This window comes from Triticum aestivum, chromosome 4D, assembly GCF_018294505.1.
Source record: "Triticum aestivum cultivar Chinese Spring chromosome 4D, IWGSC CS RefSeq v2.1, whole genome shotgun sequence".
Lineage (NCBI taxonomy): Eukaryota > Viridiplantae > Streptophyta > Magnoliopsida > Poales > Poaceae > Triticum > Triticum aestivum.
This window is the reverse complement of record NC_057805.1, coordinates 308,406,229-308,420,830: the sequence shown is the minus strand read 5'-3', so window position 1 is coordinate 308,420,830 and position 14,602 is coordinate 308,406,229.

The following is a 14,602-nucleotide window of genomic DNA, read 5'->3' as shown; positions in this document are numbered from 1 at the left end:
TGAGGGAAATTTGCTACTGTCCTACAAACCTCTGCACTTGGAGGCCCAACAACGTGTACAAGAAGAAGGTTGTGTAGTAGACATCAAGCTCTTTTCTGGCGCCGTTGCCGGGGAGGTGAGTGCTTGAAGGTATATATTTATATCTTGCAATCGAATCTTTTTGTTTCTTGTTTTATCACTAGTTTAGTCTATAAAAGAAAACTACAAAAAATGGAATTAAGGTTGCCTCATATGCTTCATCTTTTTAATGTCTTCCGTGAAAATAAGGATTCCGGTAATTGTGCTCAATTGCTAGAGGAAGAATGCATTAGAATGTTTGGCACTAAATATTTGAATGATGAGCATGATTGCAATGTTGTTAGTATGAATTCTTTGAATACCCATGATGCTAATGATATGCAAAGCCACAAGCTTGGGGATGCTATGTTTGATGAAGATCATATGTTTAGTCCCCCAAGTTTTGATGAGCCAATTTATTATGATGAAAGCATGACTCCTATTTATGATGATTATTGTGATGACACGTATGGTATAAAGAATAAAGATAACCATGAAACTCGTCATCATGATTTTAATTTTCAATTGGATTTATTTTGTTGAGTTCCATAAGTATACGTTTGATACAGATTACTAGAGACTGTTCTGTTTTTGACAGATTCTGTTTTCTATGTGTTGTTTGCTTATTTTGATGAATCTATGAGTAGTATCGGAGGGTATGAACCATAGAGAAGTTGGAATACAGTATATATTACACCAATATGAATTTGGAATGAGTTCACAACAGTACCTAAGTGGTGATTTATTTTCTTATACTAACGGAGCTTACAAGTTTTCTGTTGAGTTTTGTGTTGTGAAGTTTTCAAGTTTTGGGTAAAGATTCGATGGACTATGGAATAATGAGTGGCAAGAGCCTAAGCTTGGGGATGCCTAAGGCACCCCAAGGCAATATTCAAGGACAACCAAGAGCCTATGCTTGGGGATGCCCCGGATGGCATCCCCTCTTTCGTCTTCGTTTATCGGTAACTTTACTTGAGGCTATATTTTTATTCACCACATGATATGTGTTTTGCTTGGAGCGTCAATTTATTTTGTTTGGATTTTCTTTCTGTTATTTAGAACAATGTTTTGCATCTTTTATTTGAATAAAAGTGGCATTTATAGCCTTTACTATGCCTATTTTACAAGTCTACATGTTGCTGTTTGAAAACAGAAAGTTTACCGCTGTTGCAAAAATTCCCTAGAAAAGTCAGAATGTGATAAAATGTTGAAACCTTTTGCATAATAAGCTCTGACAAATTTACTACAGTGGGAATTTTCTTTCATAATATTTGGAGCTAGGTAAGTATGGATCTTGCTGCATTCTTTACAGACTGTCCTGTTTAGGAAGATTGCTGTTATGTTTGCATTGTTTGCATATGTTTGCTTGTTTAATGATTCTATTTGAGGATAGGACTATTAAATATGCAGAGGCATTTAGTATGCAATGTTGAATAATAATTTTTGTGATTTGCTACAGTAGAGTATGATAAGGTTTTTGCATTGGTTTATACTAACTTATCTCACGAGTCATTGTTGAGTTTTGTGTGGATGAAGCTTTTGAGATTTAGGGAGACCGTGATATGAGAAGAATTAAGGAGACTCAAAAGCTTAAGCTTGGGGATGTCTAAGGGATCCCAAGATAATATTTCAAGAAGTCTCAAGCGTCTAAGCTTGGGGAGGCCCCGGTTGGCATCCCACCTTTCTTCTTCAACAACTATCGGTTAGTTTCAGTTGATCCTAAGTTTTTGCTTCTTCACGTGATGTTTGCTATTCTTAGAATGTCCTTTTATTTTGTTTTGCTTGCTATTTGAATAAATATCAAGATCTGAAATTATTAAATGGGAGAGTCTTCACATAGCTAAATAATTATTTAACTACTCACTGATCTTCACTTATATCTTTTTGGAGTAGTTTGTCATTTACTCGTGTGCTTCACTTATATCCTATGAGTAAATAGTTGAATGATTTGAATATCATAAATATGAAATTATATAGGTTTCATATGCTTATCCCATGGGGAGTAATGACTTCACATATAAGAAGGAGAGGTGGTAAATTTTTTGAAGGTTAGCAAACATTGTATTGGTCACTTGAACAATTCATGAAAGAATATTGAAGTAAGAGAGATTTCACATATAAGTATACTATCTTGGACATCTTCTATGATTGTGAGACCCATTAATTATTTTCAGACCTGAGCAAATTAGTTGAAGTTGGACGAGGAAGACAACATAATGAGTTATGCTTGGGTATATTTGTATAGAAGTTATATTATTATGGATCCTCTAACATGTGGTGCTTGCTATTCAGAATCCTTTGCTAGCCAAAATATCTGTACTAAGCGGGAATACTGCTTGTGCATCCAAATTCCTTGAACCAAGTTTCTTCCATGAGTGTCCATCATATCTACCTATATGCGGTATTTACCTGCCGTTCCAAGTAAATTTGCATGTGCCAAACTCTAAACCTTCAAATAATAATCTGTTTTGTATGCCCTAATCGCTCATGTAGCGACTAGGGGCTGTCAGTATCTTCCATGCTAGGTGGGTTATTCTCACGATGAGTGGACTCCGCTCATCATTCACGAGAAAATGGCTGGTAACTGGGATGCCCAGTCCTATGATCAAAAGATCATAAACAAAATCACAAATAATTTAGACAAAACTCCCCAGGATTGTTGAAAGTTGGACGACACCCGTTGTTTCGGACAAGCCGTGGAGTGTGATTGTTGGTGGAGGGGGAGTAAAATCTTTACCTTTCTGTTTGGGAACTGCCTATAATGTATGTAGTATGGAAGATATTGGGAACTCTTGGTCGTTATGTTGACAATGAAAGCTTACCTCTCAAAATTAGTTTCATTCTGTTTTAGCTTCGAGCTCTGGCACCTCTGCAAATTCCTGCTTCCCTCAGTGAAGGGCCTATCCTTTACTTTTATGCAAGAGTCAGTAGTATTCCTTCTCATTCCAACCTACCTTTTAGTTGGCAAGCATCATGTGGTGGAGAAAGATCTAAGCATATATGGCCATTCAAATATATTTGATCATGAATTATTATTGTTGACAATTATCTATATGATAAATAAGTTGGGAGGCGAAACTTTAAAGCCCTATCTTTCTCTGTGTTCGATCGATGCTATTTGTTCTAAAAATATGCTTTGAGTGGTAGCAATCATGGAAGACTATATGATAGTTGATTATGTGGGATTTGCTAAATCAAAGCTCTTACATAGACCCTTCCTGAAAATAAGATGAATTGCAGTTGTTTGATGACTGAGAACTGTTTGTTAGTTTTCAAGAAAGTTTATGATCTATGCTTTAACATGTGAATAGCTTGTTACTTAATCATGAAGGGTTTTATGAGTTGAGCTACTGTTATGATATATAATGATGCTAGAAAAGGTGATTGAAATTAGCATTGATAAAACTTGTGCACCTAATAGCATTCACACTTCATAAATTATTTCTTTTATCATTTACCTACTCGAGGACGAGCAGGAATTAAGCTTGGGGATGCTGATATGCCTCCAACGTATCTATAATTTATGAAGTATTCATGCTATTATATTATCTGTTTTGGATGTTTATGGGCTTTACTAAACACTTTTATATTATTTTTGGGACTAACCTATTAACCGGAGGCCCAGCCCAAATTGCTCTTTTCTTGCCTATTTCAGTGTTTCAAAGAAAAGTAATATCAGACGGAGTCCAAACGGAATGACACCTTTAGGAGAGTTATTTTTGGAACGGAAGCAATCCAGGAGACTTGGAGTAGAAGTCAGGGAAGCTTCGAGGAAGCCATGAGGCAGGGAGGTGCGCCCTACCCCCCTGGGCGCACCCCCACCCTCGTGGCTCCCCTGACCGACTTCTTTCGCCTATATATGTCCATATACCCTAAAAACATCGAGGAGCAGAAGAGATCGGGAGTTCCGCCGCCGCAAGCCTCTGTAGCCACCAAAAACCAATCGGGACCCTGTTCCGGCATCCTGCCGGAGGGGGATGTCGGTGTCAAAACAGGCGGATCTCGGGTAGGGGGTCCCGAACTGTGCGTCTAGGATTGATGGTAACAGGAGACGGGGGACACGATGTTTACCCAGGTTCGGGCCCTCTCTATGGAGGTAATACCCTACTTCTTGCTTGATTGATTTTGATGAATATCAGTGTTACAAGAGTTGATCTACCACGAGATCGTAATGGCTAAACCCTAAAAGTCCAGCCTATGTGAATATGGTTGTAACACCCCGCATGTAACTTGCCATATTTGTAACTCCGACTCTTGCCATTTCCGGCTATGTGATATGTTTTTCCCTCCGTTGTCGGGTTTTGTGTTGCGTTTTGTATTTTGTTATGTCATGCATTTTCATATCATGTCATCATGTGCATTGCATTCGCATACGTGTTCGTCTCATGCATCCGAGCATTTTCCCCGTTGTCCGTTTTCCAATCCGGCGCTCCTATCTCCTCCGGTGCACCCCTCTTGTTTTCTTTCGTGTGCGTGTGGCAAACTTTCTCGAAATGGACTGAGGCTTGTCAAGTGGTCTCAATATACCACCCGGAGACTACCGGTCAAGTTTCGTTCCATTCGGAGGTCGTTTGGTACTCCAACGGTTAAACGGGCCTCCGCAATGTCCATTTGAGTATCCAGCAAAAACCCCCTCCAAAACCAGCCCAAAACCCACCAAACTCTCTTCCATGCTCTAGGTCGTTCGATCACGATCGTGTGGGCGAAAACCGCACCTCATTTGGAGCCTCCTAGCTCCCTCTACCTATTTATAAGTGGGCATCCCGAAAAATGAAATCTCAGACGAAACCCTAATTTCCCCCTCTCCGCGGGCGGACGCGTCCAGCCGCCGCCGGACAACGTCCGCCGCCGCAGCCCGACCAGTCAGAGCGCGACACGTGTCCCGCCGGCCTCTCCACCGCGCCGCCGGCCCGCAGGCCCATCGCCGGCCCTCCGGCACCTTTCTCCGGCGCCGCCGCCTCGCCTCCGGCCTCCGGCCCCCTCGCCCGCCGGCCCCTGCCTCGCCTCCGGCCGGCCCGAGCAACTCCGGCCGTCGAGCTCGGGCTCGAGCGACGAGCCAGATCCGATCCAGTTCGGTACCCGTTGACTTTTTCTCGCCCTAATTTTTTCCAAGTCCTAATTTCCATCAGCATGTGCTCCTGTTCGTATTGCGATAACTTTGTGCATGTAGCTCCGATTCGCGCGTATAATATGTCAAATTGTTCGCCTCGTGATGCTCTTCATTTTGTTCAATTGCACCATTTTCTTTAGAGGTCATCTTGAGGCCCAAATCTTCGTTGGAAAAGGGCTAGTTGCTGTTAATCTCTGGTTCTTATCAGAACTTGGAGATTTGTCATTTTTGTATCATTTAATCTGTGAATCTTTTGAGCATGAGCTCTACATGTGTTTTGAAGTATGCCATGCCATCTTTCCAGTGGTATAGTCCATGTAGTTTTGTGATCTTTGTGGTGACTAGCACAAGCATGCAAAGTAGGCCCCGTAATATTTCTGATTTCAGGGACTTGGTGATTTCTCCAAGTCTTTGTCTGCTGTAATTTTGTTGCCATGTAAACTTGATGCTACAGAGAGATCCATGCATATTTTGGAGATGTTCAGTAAGGATGTTTTGTAGCTATAATTGTAATTGATCCATTCCTGCAATTGTTTGCAATTTGAGAGTAACATAGCATGACTCAATCTTGCTCTACTTTTGCTATAAAATATTTCTGGCAGATTCTTAACATGACATGCATTTTTGCCAAGCTTATTGTAGGTGATCCATACATGCAATGCAATTGTTCTTGCCATGGATAGCTTTATAAACATGCCATCTTACTGTAGGTATGCTTTTTTGTCATGTTTTGCTCTGTAGTGAGCGCATCAAGCTCACAAAGCGGCCTACATATTAATATTTCTGCCATGCTCTGTTTTCTGCTAAGTCTGAAACCTGATAACGAAACTTGCTATGTTTACATGCTTGCCACCATATCTTCTGTTCATTTTTGGCTTATGGTCAGTAAGGGACTTTTGTCATGTGCATTTAGTAGAACACTACCATGCCTTGCGTTGCTATGTTAAGTGCCTATAGCATGTTGATTTCATGCTCTGAACATTGCTACCTGATGATGATTTCTGCCATGTCCAGTTTTTCACCAAGTCTGTGAACCTGTAATCTTTTGCACTTTTGCCATGCTTGTTTGAGCTTGATATGTTGTGAACTAGCAGTATCTCAGTGTTCATCTTTTGTCAAGCATCTCCTGTAGATTACTTCCATATGCTTTGTTGCTATGTTGGGGTGCTGTAGCATTGTTACTTGTTGCATTTTAAGTGCTATCTTGCTGTTTATCGCAGATTAGTGTCATTCTAGTTTTGCTTGCCATTTGCAAACCGTGCATCCGATTCCGGTGATCTTTATATCGATTTCGACCGAAATCATCTCATCTTTCCAGTGGCATGCTTGCTTTGCCAAGTTACTGCCATGTACATCATTTTCCTTCCGGAGCACGCATATGCATCGCATATCATATCTTGCATATCATACATATTTTGCATCATGTTGCTTGTGCATTTCTCGTTGTTGATTGTGGTTCCGTTTGTTTGTGTTCTTGTCTTGGGTAGAGCCGGAAGACGAGTTCGTGAACGAGGAACCTGTCGAGTACGCTTACGAGGATCAAGCTTTCGACAACTCTGAGAATCTTGCAGGCAAGATGACCACCCCTCGAAATCACTTCTATCTTTGCTATGCTAGTTGTTCGCTCTATTGCCATGCTCGCTACCTATCTCTTGCTATATCATGTCTCCCATTTTAGCCATGTCAGCCTCTAACCATCCTGTCCTAGCAAACCGTTGTTTGGCTTTGTTACCGCTTTTGCTCAACCCCTCTTATAGCGTTGCTAGTTGCAGGTGAAGTTGAAGTTTGTTCCATGTCGGAACTTGGATATGTTGGGATATCACAATATCTCTTATTTAATTAATGCATCTATCTATATCTAGTAAAGGGTGGAAGGCTCGGCCTTATGCCTGGTGATTTGTTCCACTCTTGCCGCACTAGTTACTGTTATACCGGGATTATGTTCCTTGAGTTTGTGTTCCTTACACGGTCGGGTGATTTATGGGACCCCATTGACAGTTCGCCTTGAATAAAACTCCTCCAGCAAGGCCCAACTTTGGTTTTACTATTTGCCACCTAAGCATTTTCCCCCGGGTTTTCGCGAGCCCGAGGGTCATCTTATTTTAACCCCCCCGGGCCAGTGCTCCTTCGAGTGTTGGTCCGAACCGAGCAGCCTGCGGGGCCACCTCGGGGAAACTCAAGGTCTGGTTTTACTCGTAGCTTGACTTATCCGGTGTGCCCTGAGAACGAGATATGTGCAGCTCCTATCGGGATTTGTCGGCACATTCGGGCGGCTTTGCTGGTCTTGTTTTACCATTGTCGAGATGTCTTGTAAACCGGGATTCCGAGACTGATCGGGTCTTTCCGGGAGAAGGTTTATCCTTCGTTGACCGTGAGAGCTTATGATGGGCTAAGTTGGGACACCCCTGCAGGGTATTATCTTTCGAAAGCCGTGCCCGCGGTTATGAGGCAGATGGGAATTTGTTAATGTCCGGTTGTAGATAACTTGTCACTTGACCCAATTAAAATACACCAAGTGCGTGTGTAACCGTGATGGTCTCTTCTCGGCGGAGTCCGGGAAGTGAACACGGTCTGTGTTATGATGACGTAAGTAGGTGTTCAGGACCTCTTCTTGGTCATTGCTAGATGACGTCCGTTCCTTTGCTTCTCTTCTCGCTCTCATTTGCGCAAGTTAGCCACCATATATGCTTTTGCCGCTGCAGCTCCACCTCCTTGCACCATTCCCCCCTTTAAGCTTAAATAGTCTTGATCTCGCGGGTGTGAGATTGCTGAGTCCCCGTGACTCACAGATACTTCCAAAACAGTTGCAGGTGCCGACGATGCCAATGCAGATGATGGCGTCGATCTCAAGTGGGAGTTCGACGAGGAACGTGGTCATTATTATGTGTCTTTTCCTGATGATCAGTAGTGGAGCCCAGTTGGGACGATCGGGGATCTAGCATTTGGGGTTGTCTTATTTTCAGCTGGATTTTGACCGTAGCCGGTATATATGATTGTATTTTGGATGATGTATGGATCGTATTTATGTATTGTGTGAAGTGGCGATTGTAAGCCAACTCTTTATCCCATTCTTGTTCATTACGTGGGATTGTGTGAAGATGACCCTTCTTGCGACAAAACCACTATGCCGTTTTGCCTCTAAGTCGTGCCTCGACACGTGGGAGATATAGCCGCATCGTGGGCGTTACAATGGTAATGAGTGTATCCCTATCCAGACTACGCTCTCCGGTTTATATAGATACCGGAGATATCTAGGTTACACGGGGTCGGTTACATCAGATGGAATCTACATAGTCGGTTGCCAAGCTTGCCTTCCACGCCAAGTAGCATCCAATCCGGACACGTGTTCAATCTTCGGTCTTCATGTCTTCACAGCCCATCAGTCCGGCCCACGGATAACAGGCCGGACGCTCAAGGACCCCTTAGTCCAGGACTCCCTCTGTAGCCCCCGAACCAGGCTTCAACGACGAGGTGTCCGGCATGCACATTGTATTCGGCGTTGCAAGGCGAGTTCCCTCTCCAAGTAATATATTTGTCCGTTGATCCAATATCGCTCCCGTCAGCTTCTGTGCGCTAATAACTTCGTCTTCCACGTGTCGAGCGAATGCGGAGAGTCAGGGTATTTTTGTGAATAACACCTCGTCCACGCAAGGCATAACGCCTACTTAAAGATACTGGATCTTAGATCCAGGCGATACTGCGCCGAGAAAATCCCCGGAGACTGCCAGGAGAAACCATTCCACCATGGCAAACATTCCCAGCTCCTCCCGCTCCAGCCCAAAGAGAAGCGAGTGGGAGAAGTGCTCTGTGACTCATAGTCAACTAGCAAAGTTGCAAACGCACGGATTTCTTCCTCCCGCGATGTGGTCCCTGTCCGAGCAGGGTCGGCCTCCTTCGATGGCGTGACTCAGGCGGAGGACTTCCCTAATCCATCCGGGGGGAGCGAGTGTGCTTTGTCCCCTACCTGCTAAGAGGCGTTGGATTTCCCGTCCATCCATTCCTCGGGGGGCTTCTGGAATATTATGGCCTCCAGCTGCACAATTTCACTCCCGCCTCTATCCTGCACATCGCAGGTTACGTCGCTCTATGCGAGTTATTTCTGGGTGTTGAAGCCCATTTCGAACTGTGGAGAAAATTGTTCTGTGTCGTCCCGCGCAACCACGAGGGGTCAATATTTGAAGTGGGCGAAGCCGAAGTGTGGCGCATCGCCGATACCGGATACCTGTCCGGCACACCAAGGAGGGCAGCAAAGGAATGGCCTTCCGAATGGTTCTACATTGAGGACGTAGCACTTCTCGACCCAGTTCGAAAGGGTCTCCCTGAATTTGCAAGCGTCCCGCTAAAGAAACGCCATATTTGGCATCCCTGGAGCCTTGAAGAGGATGGCAATGCGGAGGTTCATCAGCTCCTGGGCAAGATAAAGACGCTCGCCCAGTCCAGATTAACAATGGTTGAGGTAGTGGCGATCTTCCTAGTGCGAGGGGTCCAGCCGCTTCAATATAGAGGGCTCCCAATGTGGCACTGCAACGGGGAGGATGACGCCTCCCGCTGTGGTCGGAAAGGTCCGGACACCCCTGCCGCTCTAGCCAAGATACTGGCCGAGCTGTTCAAAGGGGAGGAAGAGGAATTTCTTCGCATCAATCACAGAGATGGATATTCTATGTATAATCCTACTAGTTGGGTAAGCGCCAATCCTTCTGCTCTACTCATTCTGCCTCCCGGATTACCTTTGATAAATTTCTAATCCGCTTATAACAACATTGGCGAAAAATCACCAAGGGGTTTCACAGCCCCGCCCCGCAGCCCGAGAACCACAACCGGGAGCTGGATCCTGGGTTCGAAGAAGATCCGGACATATTCGTGGTACTCGCGGAGCGGTGTTTTACCAGGCGAGCTACAATGGCACGGAAGTGGCCATTATCGCCGATTACCCTGGTCTTCTTCCTGCTTCCCACGTAAGTCATCGAGAGAAAATCTCACTCGCAAGAGCTTCCTCGCACTGCCTCACCCATTGCACTGTCTCGTGCTCAACAGGGGAGGCGTTCGGCGCGTCACGCTACTCCGGGGGCGGCTCCAAAGAGAGCGGCTCCGGCGCCGAGCAAGGCTTCCAAAAGGAAGGTCGGTGAAGACACGACTGGTTCCTCGTCAATATAGGAATGGTGCCGGACTGTCCTTTGGTCGAGGGTTTGGAGAATATGTCCGTTACCAACTCGGAAGTGGAGAGCGCCATGAACCATCAGCGCTGTAGGGCTATTTTACGAGACCCTGAGTTCTCGGAAGAGGCATTCAATGCCTTCAGCTCGGCTGATGCGTACATCCGAGCTGCTCGGAACGGGCTTAGTAAAGCCACAAAGCAGCATTTAACAAACGTGGTGGTATGTTTTATTTGTTCGAATATGATATCCATATGCCAGTAGCCCCCGGGACTGAAAGCAGTTGGTACAACTTATTAAAGGACCGTTGTATCACCAGGTTCTTACAGAGAAGAACAACCTACTAGCCCAAGAGCTGGAACAGTGTCGGGCGTAACTAAATGCTGCTACCACCGTACTGGAAAATTTCAAGAAGTTGTCCACTAGTAACGTTCCCCTCCATCGTGGAACAATAATTGTATACCAAGTGTGCTAATACTGTCGCTGGTCGCATAGTAGGGTCGCATGATCAACTTGAGAAGAAGTTGAAGATCGCCCAAGAGGGAGAAAAAGAGGCAAAGAGGCAACACGCCGCAGGCGAGCGTGTGCTGACCCGCGTTAGGGACGAGAAAATAAGCTACAGGATTCCAACACTACGTTGGCTGAAGAGTTGAAAGATGTGCGGGCCCAGCTAGCCGACTCCGTGAAGGAGAACAAGAAGCTGCGGGGCGACATATTCAGTATGTTTCCAAAATTGTTTTTTTGTAGTTCGGAGATAAATGGAACTGATATAGCTATGTTTGCAGGTATATTGACAGGCCGTCCTGAAGAGGAGGTGTCCGGATCAGCAAGAGATCTGCTGCAAAGACTGTCGCAAGTGCACGGGCATGCTCGGCTGGCCATGCGGAGTGTTGCCAAGGCCATGTGGCCATTCGCCTCCCCTCCAGGAGGTATGGAGGAGCTTGTAGAGCTGTTCAAGGGAGCGTAGCGGTGTATCCGATTATGGAAGATATCGGCCTGCCGAGAGGGTGCACGAGAGGCCTGGGCCATGGTGAAAATGCGATATACCAAGCTGAATCCTAATCACATGGCCCGGGTTGGACCGTTAGGGCCAAATGGGGATGAAATTCCCGTTAGTTTAGTATATGACCAAGTAGAGGTGGCCGCCAAATATTCCCAACATGATTGTAGGTTAGACTGCCTGTTAGATGGTATAGAGGCAGAAGTGTTTGAGTCCAAGTGACTATGTACATTCCTCACCCTGTGAAATTCTAGCTGAATTGTATATCATTTGTCATGGCAGACCTTTTCGCTTCAACCTCCGGACTCGAAGGTGCGGAGTGTTTCCGAATACCGTCACGGCCGAATAGGCCAGGGTATGCATGGAAAACTAAGCGTAGGGGTCATAGTTCCTTGAACAGACTAGTTGTATCCGGCTAGTTATGTTATATTACATTGAGATTGTAAGAAACATCTTCCAGGGAGAATAGTTTCATCAAGGGTTCCTTTCCCTGGCTGTGCATGCATTAGTAGACATGTCCGAGTTGTGATGTGAAAATCACAGTGTGTATAGCTTCTGGGGGTTCACAATAGAGTGAGTGCAAAAAATATTTTTCATCCACCGACCGAATATTCCATTAAGAACGCTAGCTTTCGGCTTCACCCAGTCTGAGGTACACATTCGGATGACCCGGTAGTAACAATCGCAGAGGTGCTCCCTTTACCACCTAGCCGAACAATCGGGATCGTAGGGGTAAGCACAGGAGCCAGGCAACCCAGCTTGCCCAAAACTTAAGTCATATCGATGCATATAATGGTGAAGAAAAGACATACGGGAAAAACGCACATGTGTGATGAGCTTGACGCTCGGAAAATAATTAACAAGCTTCTGTTAAAGAAGCCCCCAGGTATAATGGGCGTACATATGTAAAGATGTGTACATCAGCAGTGTTCGGTCAAGCCGAATGAGAGCTTTAAAGCGAAAAAAATTGTGTAGAAGGGAGAAAAAGTAATGGAAACTATAGGGGAGAAGGAGACTAACAAAGAGTTCGGCGCTAGGAATTGAACCTTCGGAGTCTGGCCACGTTCCAGGGGTTCGGCTCTAGGCGATTGTCTGATGCGTCACGAAGACGGTACGCTCCTCCGGTAAGAACTTCGTCAATTATGAAGGGACCCTCCCATTTGGGCTTGAGTTTGTCCTTTTTCTCCTCCGACAAGCGTAGAATGAGTTCGCCAACATTGTAAGTCTTGGCCCTTACTTCTCTGCTTTGATATCTTCGAGCCTGCTGTTGATAAAATGTTGAACAGGCTTTGGCAACGTCGCACTCCTCCTCCAGGGCGTCTAGGCTGTCCTGCCGATCCAACTCGGCCTCTTTCTCTTCGTACATACGCACTCGAGGTGAGTCATGTATAATATCGCAGGGCAATACAGTCTCTGCACCGTACACCATGAAGAAAGGTGTGTATCCGGTAGTACGGTTGGGCATGGTCCGCAGCCCCGAGATTACGGAGTCGAGCTCCTCGACCCAGTGTTTGTCTAATTCTTTCAAAGACCGCACTAGCCTGGGTTTGATGCCGCTCATAATAAGACCATTAGCTCGCTCGACTTCACCGTTGTCGAATGTGGGGTTCCGGTAAAACCCTTAAGGTTCGAACTCTGGGTGCGCACGAAGTCTTTCCTCCTACCGATCCACGCCCTAGCTCGCTAAGATCTCACGGACGAACTCGATGAACTCACAACACAGAGAGACACGAGGTTTATACTGGTTCGGGCAACCGTTGTGGTGTAATACCCTACTCCAGTGTGTGGTGGTGGATTGCCTCTTGGGCTGATGAAGAACAGTACAAGGGGAAGAACAGCCTCCTGAGGTTGAGGTGTTCTTGTGCTCTGTGGACCGGTGGATGAGAACTTGGTCAGTTCAACCTGCCTCTACTGTGGTGGTTAGCTCTACTTATATAGGCCCTGGTCCTCTCCCCAAATGTTGAGCGGGAAGGGAGCCAACAACGGCGGGCCAATTCAAAAGGGGACAGCTAGTACAAGCTATCCTGACAAAAGTGGTCTTCGCCTGCAGAGGCTCTGGTGGTGACGCCGTCTTGGGCTCCATGGTGACCTCCGTCTTGCCATCCCACTGGTTTTGGTCTTGTTGCACCGATATGGAAACCTTTGCCTGATGCCTCGGTACTCCGCGCCTGCGCTTGCTTCCATAGCACCAAAGAGGAAACAAGGACGCTGCGCGCGCTGGCGCTCGCCTGGTGTCGATCGTCATGGCTCACGTCACGTGAGCCTTGTGAGGTTTGCTCTGCCTTGATATCTCCGCTCCTCGCGAGGCAGCCTGGTGAGGCCGCTCCCGAGGAGGTCTTGCGCCGTCCGCCTCGCGAGGCTTGGCCCCTTGCGAGGGTCTTGAATGCTTTGTTGATGAAGATGGGTCGTACAGGCCCGCTAGCATAGCCCTGCCGTGGGCCGCAGGCAGGCAAGTCTGGGGACCCCCATTCCCAGGACGCCGACAGTAGCCCCGGGCCCAAGGTGCGCTCGGGCTTGGCTTCGCAGCGAAGCCAAGGGTCAAGTGCGGAGCACCGCGGGCTCCAAAAGCATGCGACCTTGGTCGACCCGTGGCGGTTGATTGGACGTCGGCGTCTCCACTTCCCCATGCTGCCTCGGCAACTGCATGACTTGACAAGTCCCTGCGACATGCATGGAAAACCATCATTACCTGTGATCGTGGGGGGCGCCGGTTGGCCTTCTTCCGCTATAAATGGGTAAGGGGGGCGGAGCCCCCGTCGCCCATCTCTTCCTTGCTCGCTTGCTTCTTCCTCCTCGCTCCATTGCTAGCAGCGCCACCAATTGTGCCACGAAGGAAGTTCTTTGCCGCGGAGAAGGGGAAGGCCCCTCGCGAGGGACCCGGCTCCCCGGCGCCCAAGCGCGGACGCGGCCGTCCGCGCAAGCACGTCGTGACCCCCGCCGCTGCCCACTATCGTGGCGGCGCCGCGGCACGCGGAGGGGGTTGTCCCACCCATGGCGGCCCAGTTGACGAAGGGAGGCGTGCCATGGTGGCGCGGCTTCCCCGTCCGCGCTTCCATTCGGCGGAAGTGTCGCCGGAGTTCGTCGTCTGGTCGAAGAACCCGACCGGCAACTGGCTCCAACTTCTGCGCTTCTTCGTCGACGAACTGCCGGCCTCTGGTCCAGGCGGGCTCTGGTTGCAGGTGGATGGTTGCTGCAGTAAGGCCTCTTGGGTCGCGGTCGAGACTTCCGCCGCGGGCAACATAGCCCTGTCCTGTGGCTGGCAGATGTTCGCCCGCGCGCGCG